Source organism: Narcine bancroftii, chromosome 5 (genome assembly GCF_036971445.1).
Source record: "Narcine bancroftii isolate sNarBan1 chromosome 5, sNarBan1.hap1, whole genome shotgun sequence".
Lineage (NCBI taxonomy): Eukaryota > Metazoa > Chordata > Chondrichthyes > Torpediniformes > Narcinidae > Narcine > Narcine bancroftii.
The window spans coordinates 73,012,828-73,025,873 of NC_091473.1; the positions used below are offsets into that span (position 1 = coordinate 73,012,828).

At 42.1% G+C, this 13,046-nt stretch overlaps 1 long non-coding RNA gene across 13 annotated transcripts in view; it reads right to left on the bottom strand.

Moving 5' to 3' along the window:
- Positions 1-4,571: 4,571 nt before the first annotated feature.
- LOC138762721 (uncharacterized) overlaps positions 4,572-13,046 on the bottom strand; it is a 34,567-nt gene continuing 26,092 nt past the window's right edge. For all 13 annotated transcript variants that reach the window (XR_011357083.1, XR_011357080.1, XR_011357081.1 and 10 more), the window contains 2 exons: positions 7,795-7,942; positions 4,572-5,228 (listed from right to left, as the gene is read on the bottom strand). This is a non-coding gene — a long non-coding RNA (uncharacterized lncRNA). The remainder of the gene's footprint in view (positions 5,229-7,794; positions 7,943-13,046) is intronic.

A 13,046-nucleotide genomic window follows, 5' to 3' on the forward strand; every position in this document is an offset into this window, starting at 1 on the left:
CAAAACGTACCAGGGGTTGTAGACTAATTGGGTGGCACAGGCTCATGAGCCGATAGGGCCTGTAACTGTGCTGTATGTCTAAATTTAAAAAAATAAATTAAAATACCAAGTGGTCAAAATCTTCATAACAAGTCAAAGTGGAGGGAGCAGCATCCGCTGTTGAATGTGGTCATCTTTGATATTATAAGTGGTTCAACTCTTGTGGTGCGCTGTTAGACAGAATCAGACACACACAAGGTAAAAACTGAACAACAGGCTTTAATCCACAAAAACCTCCACAGAGCCAGGCTGGCTGTGGCTGCAGCAACTCAGTGTGAGGCCTCGGGAGACTGGCATAGGCTTATATCCCGGAAGGTGATTGACACCCGACCGGGTGTGGCTTGATCCATTCAGGCCAACTGATTGGCAGCAGGCCAGGTGTTGTCCTGTCCCCTTACACTCCTGTAGATACAGAGGTTGTCCCTTGCAGTAGGCTGGTGGTGTACCAACACAACTCTATTCATTGATTGCAAAAGATTCTGCCCAAGTCTGTCTTCCTCTTTGGAACAGAGAAAGTTGGAGGATTCTTAATTCATTGTGCAAGATTGTGAAGGACCTAGTTTTACTAAATGGGGAAAAAAACTGTTTCCCTGAGCAGATAAACCAAAAAAGAGCAGGAAATTACTTACAGTAATTGGTAAAATTCAGAAGATAATGTTCCAAATCTTTTTCACTTGTGTATTTTTGGGCCCAGAACTCACTGTCCAACATGACGGGAGAGGCATACAATCCCATGAGATTTTTTCTAAAGTCTTTGGATGCCCACTGATTGTTAAGGAGCTGTGATTGGGACAAATGGCCTCTTGTGCTACTAATGTTTCGATCCTCTGATTCCTCAGTGATGACTTATAGTCTTGATGGTCACCATTGGATCCACCACAAGGTTCCACCAAGGCTGTGACATTGCAACAGATCTTAACCCACTTTGCTACAATACTTCACCTTACCTCCAACCAGTTACCTTTTGGAATAGAGTTAATCTGAAGGGTATGTGGGAAAATATAACCCCCTCGTCACCTCCACTAATGTAGTCATTGAGTTATGGTTTGCTTGAATATGTGTGCACCTAGAATCCAAGTTCCAAACCAATATGACCTAAACTGTACCACACCTGGTCTAAATAAATTCCATGATGAGGTCTTGGTCAACATGAGTCACTTCTGTATTTCAGAAGCCATCCTTCAATGAGAGCAGATGGTGATGACAAGCCCACCAGTGCACCATTTATTAGACAGCAAAAAGAAAATTTGAAGGCCAGGACCTCAATCCCAGTACTTAGCTCAAGGCATACCAATCAGCACCATAGATGGATGACATGAACATCCATTAGGCACCTCCAAGCACTGGCATGATACCATTGAGACTTTCTCTTCAAACCCTCTCAATCTTCTGACAGGATGGGTTCACCAATGTCCTTTTTTAAACTAACATCTGATTGCACTCACCCAAATTAGTTCCAGGAATAGGGCAGGAACTACAAGGAAATCCTAAAAAACCTCCTGGATGAAACAAAACATCCTGTTGATTGAGTCTTGAAACTGACAATCATCCAGGAAGGCAATGAGCTTGGAGTCTAAGAACAGACAGTAGAAGCAACATGTGATAATTCAAATAATTCTCCTCCTCACCCTACCAAGCTCAACCTGTACCACTCATGGCAGAATTTGCAGATGCCACCGTGAACTCGTTGGATGCATTAGAACCCACAGAAGAGCATTAGAAGTAGGCTATACTTCACCATGAAGTCTATCCTCAGGTCAAGATACAATGCTAACTTAACCTGCTAATTTAGTAAATGAAAGAAAAATAAAAAGAGTGAAATATTCATAACTCAAGAACTATAAGGACATTTGTTAATTTTCAAAATTCTCCTTTGAGCCTATAAATGGTTTGTACCGAAATGAGCAGAGTTCTGAGAGCAGATTATATCCATTCACAAAATTTGAACCACCGACCATCCTCTGACCGTGAATCATTCCTTTCTGCCCTCGTAGCCTGGATTTTGTCCCCAATGGTCAGTCACAACCTGTTCCCCAAGCTTTTAATCTCCCCCTCTCCACACCCACCCCACACTAGATACTTCAACCTGTCCTCTTAGCTCTTCATTTTGGCCGTATTCGTGACTGAATCGTCCAGAGATTGGTCCTTGAATGAAACATTAATTTTCTGCTCCATTAACTTTTCTTTCTAGGCACCAAGGAACTTCTTATCTAAATGAGACACAAAGCTTGCTAATATTGTGTTCATTATCATTCCCCTGCAAGATATTGAAGTCTCTGTTGTCTTAAGTTACACAGCTCAGACTTGACTCATTCACTGGGTCAAGCAACATTTTTGCTTCACTAACAGCATTTCATCTTGGGAGAGGTAGTCTTCCACTGAAGTGGAGTCAATATTAAGGTAATTACATTGTTGCAGCAGGACCTTTATTCACCCTGCACAAATTATAAAGATGACTCTACTTTTTGGAAGGATTATTTAGATAAAAGAGCTTTCCTCCAGTATTTGGTAATAAATAACTGAATTATTTATCCCATTGATGTTTTAGTGGTAGTTAATCCCTTTGTGCTTTTTAATGCTGAAAAACTATGTAGTGATTTATTTTAAAAATTAATGATATCACTATGTGGCAGTTGTAATTTTAGTTTGAAATTTTAAAAGAAATGTTGCCATTAGAGAAATTACTTGATAACTCTCCCTGCTGTTACTACGACAGCAGAGCAAGATTTATCAGCAATTACTCCTCACCGAAGATAGAACCATAGGACACTAGAGCACAGAAACAGGCCACCTCGGCCCTTCTAGTCTGTGCTGAACAATTTTTTTCCCCAGTCCCACTGACCTGTACCCAGTCCATAGCTCTCCATACCATTCCCTTCCACGTAACTGCCCAAATTCTTCTTAAATATAGAATTTGAGCCCACATTCACCACTTCTGCTAGAAACTCGTTCCATACTCCAACCACTCTGTGCAAAGAAGTTCGCTGTCATGTTTCCCCTAAACCTTTCCCCTTTCGCTCTTAATCCATTTCCTCTGCTTTGTATCTCACCTACTCTCAGAGGAAAAAAGCTTATCTACATTTACTCTGTCTATCCCCCTCATAATTTAAATATCTCTTCAAATCTCCCCTCATTCTTCTATGCTCCAGGGAATAAAGTCCTAGCCTGTTTAACCTTTCCCTATAAGTCAGTTCCTGAAGTCCAGGCAACATCCTAGTAAATCTTTCTAGCTCATTGGTATCTTTCCTGTAGTTAGGTGACCAAAACTGCTCACAATACTCCAAATTTGGCCAGACCAATGTCTTATACAACTTTATCATAACATCCAAACTTCTATACTCAAATCTTTGATTTATGAAGGCCAATATGCCAACAGCTCTCTTTACTACCCTATCCACCTATGACTCCACTTTCAGGAAATTATGTATTCATATTCCTAGGTTCCTCTATTCTACTGCTCTCCTCAGTGCCCTACCATTTACTGTGTATGTCTTTTCTTGGTTTGTCCTTGCAAAATGCAACACCTCACACTTATCTGGAATAAATGTCATCTGTCATTTTTCAGCCAATTTTTCCAGCTGGTCCAGATTACTCTGCAAGCTGAGAAAGCCTTCCTCGCTGTCCACAACATCTTCTATCTTGGTGTCATCTGCAAACTTGCTGTTCCAATTCCCACATTATCATCCAGATCATTGATATAGATGACAAACAGCAATGGTCCCAGCACTGATCCCTTAGGCACACCTCTAGACACAGGCCTCGAGTCTAAGAAGCAATCATCCACCCCTGCTCTCTGGCTTCTCCCGCCCAGCCATTGGCAAATCCAGTTCACTACTTCACCATGAATACATAGCATCTGAACCTTCCTGGCTCATGTGGGACCTTGTCAAAGTCCTCAAAGATGTCCAAAATAATGAGCCTAACTTCCACATCCTGTGGACCCTAATTCCAAAAGACATTCTTGATACTAATTCCAAAATAAAGTCATGGGACAAGACTCAATGATCCTGGAAACAGTAGGACTGTTCCAAATTATTTTATAATTATATTTGCAGCCTTGGTTTTAAAAATAATATTTCTGAATGATTGAAAATGATAAATAATTTCTATTTACTATGCTGCTGTGTTAATTTCCCCTTATCTAATTTGGGTGAATTATTGAATGGGTTCCAAAATCTTACCTGTCTTCATTGAGATGGTATTTTTGTGAACATTCCTTTCACTTTTCTTATGGAAAAACTGCAGGTCCTTATAATAATTGGATTTGATGCTGAAACCACTTACGTGCAGCATTCATTCTACATCTGTTCTTTTGGTAATAGTAAAGCTCCTGGGTATGCTTTGCTTTTCTGTACAGTTGGGTAAATGTATTATGAAATTCTACAAAAGATGCGAGAGATGTTCCATACATAATAACCAGCTTTTCTCTTATTTTTTTTTCTATCTTCCTTAAGGCTTTTAATTTTTTAATACTTATTTTTAAATTATATGGTCAAGTTTCAAATTCACTTTTGAACAATGATAAAAGAATGTCGCTGGGAGCATTGGTTTATTAATGAAAATCTGATGATGAATAATGTTGATTAATTGCCAATAGCAAAGCAGTTTGACAGTGACCTTTAACTTATGCTGTGATTAAGAAGGACTTTGGTGATGACCTTTGGGTAGAGAACCCAAAATGACAGACTTTTAAGTTTAGACCTGAGGAAAATTGGAGTAGATAGCATAGAAGATACTTAGAGGTTAGTCGTTTCAGAACTTGCAGTCACATTTCACGACTGAGAGAGAATGAACTTAGTTCCTCTCTCACATGTTGCTGAAGTGAATCTTCTCAAGCTTTGACTGACTTTCCTTGGTCCTTTGATGCAAATTATCTTCACCAGTGTCAACCCACAAACTACAAGCATGATGCAGGTGCAAGGGGCGGACTCCAGCGAAAATAGCTTGCTATCTTTTGAAGACAGCAAAACAGCATTGTGGATGATAGATTGAGTTCTTCATTTGCCTGATTCAAAGAATAACCTTGCTGGGTTTCTTAATGCAATACCACACTTAAACTGTCATTGGTGATGCCACTCTCTGAGCATTCTTGCTCTTGCCGTTGTTGTCATTTACACTCCCATCTTATAACTTTGGAGACCATCTTAAAGGGTTATGCCACATTAGTTCAGCTGCAGAATGCATTTGTGCTGCATGGGATAAAAGAAAGAGATTATGGGAAGGGTTTGCATGAGGGACTAATGAACATAGAAGCATTTGGATTATGAGCAGGAGTATATCATTCAGCCCCTCCACTCTGCCCTGCCTTTAATAAGTTCATATCTGTCCATATTGGACTTGAACTTCACATCTCTGTTGCTCAAGATAATCTTTCTCGCCCATGTTTATCTGTAATGTATCTCTCTCTGCCTTAACAATATTAAATGACTCTACTTCCATAAGCGAGTTTTGAAGATACACAGTCTTAATTCTCATATGGGATTTAAACTCATGACAGGTTATTTTTAAGCAATGATCACCTTTTATAGATATTATTTATTTTTAATTGTTTTTATTGACCACACAGTAGAAGCCAATTCTGGGCATTGAGACCAGTGCAGCCTAATTACACACAATTAACCTCCAACTCCATACATTTTGGAATATGGGAGGAAACTGGAGCACCCAGGAAAAACCTTTCTCAGGTCATGGGGATAACGTGCCAACTTCTTGCAGATAGCACGGGATTTGACCCTGAGTTGCTGGTGGTATAATAGCATTGTGCTAACAGCTACATTACACTAATTGTGCCGCCCCATGCCAACATCCTCTCCATTTCCACCCTGTCAAGACCTCTTTGGATTGCGTCCATGTTATCAACCATCTTCTTTCACTCTTCTAAACTCCACCAGATCCAAGCTGATTCTGCCCAAACTTTCCTCAAATGATTGCTTCCACTATCCTTTGAGGAAGAGAGCTCCAAAGACTCAGCACCATCTGAGAATTTAAAACCTGGACCAGCTGGTTAAGAACTGTACCCTCTGCAGGCATGCTCTCTGTGCTTTTGACTATGAACAACCTCCATGATTGCAGCCAAAATTTGTGGTCGTAGGTGCTCAGTGATCCTCTATAATGGTGCAAGGGTAGCTGATGAATGGCTTCTCTTTGTGGAAACCTACGTGCAGTCATAAGGCTGCAGCTGCTTTGCCAGCTCCTATATGTCTGCTGAAAGAGTAGGTAAAATCTCTCCCCAAGTTTTATCTCCCTAAAGCAACACTGAGATGTGGCAGAAATTAGCATGTCAAAACTGGAATGATGCTGAGGCTTGAAAGCTTTGACCTTTCCCCTCCCCTTCCTCCTTATTTGTTGCCTCTCTCATCAACCCACACTTAGCTTTTCCCCCACACATTCTCAACCTTGTCTTTGGTTTCATCCCCTTCTACTTCGCCTGCACACCGGATTCTTCCCTCTCCCAATCTTTGCTCCCCTGCGGCAGCCTTTATTTTCTAATCACCCAATCCAGCCGTGCATGACTCATCTTATTGTGCTTGACCCCTTTGTTTTTCTTGCCTCAATCTCCCTTTGTGTGGCATCAGCAAATCTACAGCCGCACTGGCACCCACACCTTCTCCCTCACCACCATTTGGAGCCCCAGGAAGTCCTTCCGAATGGCGCCATAGAAGTCATCTACTGCATCTGGTGCTCCTGTTGTGGCCTTCTCAGCATAGGAGGGACTAAATGTGGAGTGGGAGATCACTTCATTAGGCACCTTTGCTCTCTCTGCATCATTAACGGGGACCTTCCAGTGACCAACCGTTTCAATTTTGAACCCCACTTTCACACGGACATGTCTGTCCATGGCCCTCATGTCAGGGCCACCAAAAAGTTGAAGGAGCAACACCTAATGTTCCATCTTGGCACTCTTCAACCTGATGGCATTAACATTGATTTCACTGGTTTCTACTAGCTCACTCCCCAATCATCCTCTCTTCCCCAACTCTGTCTTCTTTCCTCCAGCTCTCCACCCCTCCCCTATCCATCACCCCTCCCCTGTTAATTATTGTGCCCCCTCCCTTATCCACCTATTATTTCCTGCCTGTGGGCCTGTGCCCCTCCCCTGCCCCTCCTTCCCACAATTTTGTTCGGGTGACAGCCTACATTTTTCTCATACCTGATGAAGGGCTCACGCCTTAGGTATTGGTTATGTATCTTTATCTTTGCTACACAAAGTAATCAAGCGGGATCTCCAGTCATTTCATGTCAACCATACTGACTGGGAGGGCCTCACAAAAAATCGCACTGCATGGCGTTTCACAATTCCCAGTGGCACATCACAATGTGCCAACAACTACAAAAAGATCTGTGAGAGCAGAAGAGCTACAAGGCACCGTGTTCATCTTCGCTCGTGAAGGGTTGGGCCATGATGAAAATGATGAATTCCACAGTTTGTCCTGCTAATATTCTCTGCATTGGCAGACTTTCGTGTTTTACTCCAGCCAATCTACTGGCTCCGTCCATCATGTTTCACCTTTTCCTGGACCACCTGGGGTTCCTTTCACCCTGTCAGCTTTACAGAACCCCAGGCTTGATGAAGGATTCCAGCCTGAAACATTGACCATTCATTTCTCCTACTGATACTACTTGACCTGCTGATCTCCTGCAGAAGAATGCACTTAGCTTTAGACTTCAGCATCCACAGTCTCTTGTGAGTCTCTAGGTTTTACCTGCTATTCAAAATGAAAAGAACTTGAAATTAAAAAAGATGTTTATTCTGACCTAATGCCCATTGATTTTCTCCTTTGCCTCTTGGATTCCTTATTCCTGGTTTTCAAATCTCCTTGTTTATGATGTGAAATATTAATGAGGTGTACAGTGTTTCATAGGATCACAGGAGGCCATTTGGTTCTTTATGCATGGGTGGATCCTAGAAAAAAAAACAATTATTTCTATTCTCGTGGACTTTCACCATGAGCCCAAAATATACCCCTACTTTAGAGGAATTATCCATTCCTATATCTACTTCATCCACCTTTTTATGCAGTGTATCAGCACAGTTCAAGAAGAGAGCAAACAATTAACTGCCCAATGAATGGAAAGATGTATTCTGTTGCAGTCAAACTTTGGACGTGGGTTGGTCTTATTCCCTTTGAACGTGATTTTGATGGAATTCAAGAATTCCAGTGCAGATAATGTCTATTGTACTGTGATTAATAATTGGTTGCTGTGCCAAAGAGTTTTGACTATATGCTATTGCAATGACATTAAACCCAGTGTGTAAAAGTAGATGATACAATTTTCTTGTTTATTTTCATTGTGTGATGACATTGTTTAATGGGTTTAATGTATCATATATGTTGAACATTGAGTGGGTTGGGAGGGGGGGGGGGTGAAGGAGGGAGGGAAGGGAGGGGGGAAAAGGGGAGAAAATGACTCTGTGTATATTCAAGAGGGAAATATTTGTGTGTATTTTGGTCAATATGGTTCAAAGTGTGAAAAAAAAAATGGATGAATAATAGTACTTTTCTTAAGCTGCAACTCCACCAGTAACACTTTAGAAGTTGTTTTGCTGGATGTGAAGAACATGATGCAAGGCTTTAAAGTCTGCAGGGTATTGGCACAAAACACGAGGCTGTGCTTGAGGCATCCATAATGGAGGTCACCATTTTTCTGAACTTGTGCATTGCTTGTAAAGCACCAAGGTTCATTCAGGACTTAGTGCTAGGATTTAGAAAGAAGCTGGAGGAAGCAATAGAGATATTCATTTGCAAGAACCAAAAATATTAAGTTTGCCTGGAAGTATTTATCCATTTTGGTAGGACTCTTGTTTTTTTTTGTAGTTTTGATTCCAAGATGACTGAATGGCATTGAAAAATAAACAACCGACCAATCTCTGTGGAATTTCAACAACCCTCTAATAGATTTTAGTTTTAGAGTTTCTCGGACCCATAACTGAAAGCCACTATTCAATTTCTTCCTACAACTTACCACCACCTCAGATCCTCTCAACACCTCACAACCACCCATCTATTGGGAAAATTGATTTCAAGCATTGAAGAGCAATCAAGGCCAGGTGACCCAAACTTCTCTATAAAAGTGAGGGACTGTGTAGTGAAGTGGTCACTGAGGGAGCGGTCATTATCAGAGTGGACAGAGTCAGACTGGTCAGGCTTTGGCTCAAGCAGGTTTGACGAGAAGAGGCTGAGGTGGTGGCAAGTTGGAGGTAGAAAGGGACACCCTATTCAAGGAATGAAAAGGATTCAGCAGGTAGGCACAGGAAAGGGCAAGGTTTTATATTATTTTTCTCTCGTCATGGACAGTGGGAATGGCAGCCAAGGCAGGGAAATGTTCCTCTTGCAGAATGTTGGTAGTCAGGGAAGCCAGCAGTATCCTTGAATACTTCATCTGCGAGAGGTACATCCAGCTGCAACTCCTGACAAGCTGAGATAAGGAAAAGTAGCTGGAGTTGGATGAACTCTGGATCATTCAAGAGGCAGAGGGGGGTGATAGACAAATGTTACAGGGATGTTATCACAACTAGGAGGCAGGAGGAGGGTAGATGGGTGACAGGGAGGAGAAGGAAAGGGAACAGAGAGGAAGCACAGGGCACTTCTGTGGCTGTCCCCTCAATAACAAGTATTACATTTTGGATACTGTTGGGGGGAAAGACCTACCAGGGACAAGCCGTGGAGATCAGGTCTCTGGCATAGAATCTGGTCCTGTGGCTAAGAAGGGAAGGGAGGAGAAGAGGCAAGCTGTAGTGATAGGGGATTCCATAGTTAAGGGGACAGAGAAGAGGTTCTGTGGAAGAGATTGAGTATCCTGGATGGTATGTTGCCTCCCTGCTGCCAGGGTCTGAGATATCTTAGATCAAGTTCATGGCATCCTCCAGAGAGAAAGTGAGCAGCCAGCTGTCATGGTTCATAAAGGGATCAATGACATGGGTAGGAAGGGTGAGGAGGTCCTGCAAGGAGAGTTTAGAAAGTTAGGCACCAGGTTGAAGGACAGGACCTCCAGGGTTATGATCTCAGGATTGCTACCTATGCCATGTGCTAGTATGGTCAGAAATAGGAGGATAATGTAGTTTAATATGTGGCTAAAGACCTTCAAGGAGCTTCAGATTTTTGGATCATTAGTCTCTCTTCCAGAGAAGGTAGGACCTGCTCCAATGAGATGGTTTGCAAATGAACTAGAAGGGGACTAATATCCTTACAGGAAAGTTTGCTAGAGCTGCTCTGGTGGGTTTAATCTAGATTGCAGGGGGAGGGGAACCAGAGTGCCAGAGCAGATAGAGGAGTGGAGGAGAGAAAAGATGATGTTAAAATTGCAATAATCATTAGGTTGAACATGGTTGAAATGTTCTCTGGTGCATCTATCTCAAGGCAAGGAGTATTGTAGGAAAGGCAGATGACCTTAGAGCGAGGATTAGCCCGTGGAATTATGACATTGTGGCCATTAGTGAAACTTGGTTGCAGGAGGGTCTGGGCTTCCATTGCTTTAGATGCGATAGAATGGGGGGATGAAATGGCATTACTCATGAGGACAGACCAGAGGGCTCATCTACTGAGGCTATAAGGGTGGAGCTGAGGAAACAAAAATGTACGACCACACTCATGGGGTTGTATTATAGTTTGCCCAATAGTCAGCGAGAATTGGAGGGGCAAATCTGTAGAGAGATAACAGACAGCTGCAGGAAACATAAGATTATGATAGTAAGAGATTGTAATATTCCACATATTGACTGGGACTCTCATACTGGAAAAAGGCTGGATGGCTTGGAGTTTGTTCATTGTGTTCAGGAAAGTTTTCCAAATCAATATATATATAAAGGTACCAACGAGAGAGAGGGCAATTTTGGATCTACTAAAAGGGAATGAGACATTTATCCCTATGTCTCGTTTCCTCTTGCTCTGTCTCCTTTCTCGGCATTCAAGATCCAAACCTCCCTATTAATTTTCGCTTTTCCTCTCTCTTGACTTCCATATCCAACTAACATCTTTTGTCTGTTGGTCTGTACGCCTCCCCCTGCACATGGTTGCCTTTTCCCCAGCCTTTTAATTCAGACACCTGCCTGCATTTTATTCACACCTTGAAGAAGGGATCAGATCTCCTATGGATGAAATGAGTCCTGCTGAGTTCCTCCAGCAGTTCTGTATTTTGACTTTTTTTCATTACTCTCTTCAAAGGGCAATTCAGGATCGACGTTGAATGTTAGATTCCCCACAGAAAAAGGATTCAGAAGGAATACAGTTGGTTTCTGCACTCAAATCTGACAAATGTTTTAACTTCAATTCACAGTGTTACAATATTCAGTCAGTTTCAGATACAGAACACTGAGGAATTCAGCTTGAACAAAGCACTGTCACTCATGTAGCAAGCATAATTCCTTCAGATTAGCAAAACACGGATTATTCACTCTATTCCTAATTTTTCAAAAAACCTATTTATTAATTTGTTTCTGATCTGTTTCATGTCCCAGGATTATTGATTGAAATTTCTCCCAGAGTTCGGTACAGTGGTGGCAGTTGTTTTATTTAAGCAGTTAAAGTGGGGTGCTTGGTTCCTGCTACATTTGTAATTGAGTTTATGGTCCTTTTGTACCACAGTTCTTACTATATTTCTATTTAGTGAAGCAAATAACAAAGTTGGAGCTTTGAACAAAGCTCCATCCATCTACACACACACTCATATTACAATACAAATGTCATCATTCAGACTTTCCAAAGGCAAAAAAAATTAACGCTGATTGAGGAGAAAGTTGTTTGACTGTGTCACCTCTTTTATTTTGCTGAAGGAAAAGTAAGATTGAATGGACTGAAAATGTCCTTAGCCATGGGTATGGTGCCAGAGGATTGGTGGGTAGCTCATGTTGTTCAATAAAGGCTCCAATGGTAACCATGTGAATTATAGGCCAGTGAGCCTGATGTCAGTAGTAGGTAAATTATTGGAAGACATTCTAAAAGATTGGATGTACAGTGGCGGCCGAGCCGGCTTTTTGGTCGGTGAGGACAACCAAAGGCTAGGAGCCCGCGCAGCAGCACTGGCCCCAACAAGTGAATTGGCAGGTGAATGGCAAGGGCAGCTTAAAGGCTAGCGACCCAAAATGGCACTGGCTTTGCTGCGCAGCCAACAGACAGGGACAGCGCATGGGGAAAAAGGGCATTGTTATGCAGGATAGTACCTGCGTGTGGGAAACGCGCTTTTGTTATTAATGTTGTGATGTCAGCCAAGGGGGGGGGGGGGCATGGTGGGAACAGTGCAAGTAGAAAATTAGAGCCTGAGCCCTATTAAAATTCAGTGCTTAACCTGACTACACGATGTGTGTGTGTTTTCTTTGGAGTAGTGCAGATAAGTGTGAGGTGTTGCATTTTGGAAGAACAAGCCAAGGATGTACCAGGTGAATGGTAGGGCACTGAGGAGAGTGGTAGAACAGAGTGATCTTGGAATACAGTTACATAATTCCCTAAAAGTGGCGTCACAGTACAATTTTTTGGATAGCTAGGGACTGATTAGGGATAGTCAACATGGCTTTGTGCAAGGTAGGTCATGTTTAACCAATTTATAGGATTTCTCAAGGATGTTATCAGGAAGTTGACAAAGGAAAGACTGTGGACATTGTCTACATGGACTTTAGTAAGGCCTTTGTCAAGGTCCCACATGGATGTTAGTCAGCAAGGATCAGGCACACGATATTCATGGTGAAGTAGTGAACTGGATTTACCAATAGCTGGACGGGAGAAGCCAGAGAGCAGTGGTGGATGATTGCTTCTCAGACTAGAGGCCTATGATTATTGGTGTCCCTCAGGGATCAGTGCTGGGATCATTGTTGTTTGTTGACTGTATCAATGATCTGGATGATAATGTGGTAAATTGGATCAGCAAGTTTGCTGATGACACTAAGATTGGAGGTGTTGTGGACAGCCAAGAGGTGTTCAAAGTTTGCAGAGGGATCTGGACCAGCTGGGAAAATGGGTTGAAAAATGGCAGATGGAATTTAATACAAACAATGTGAGGTGTTTCATTTTGGAAGA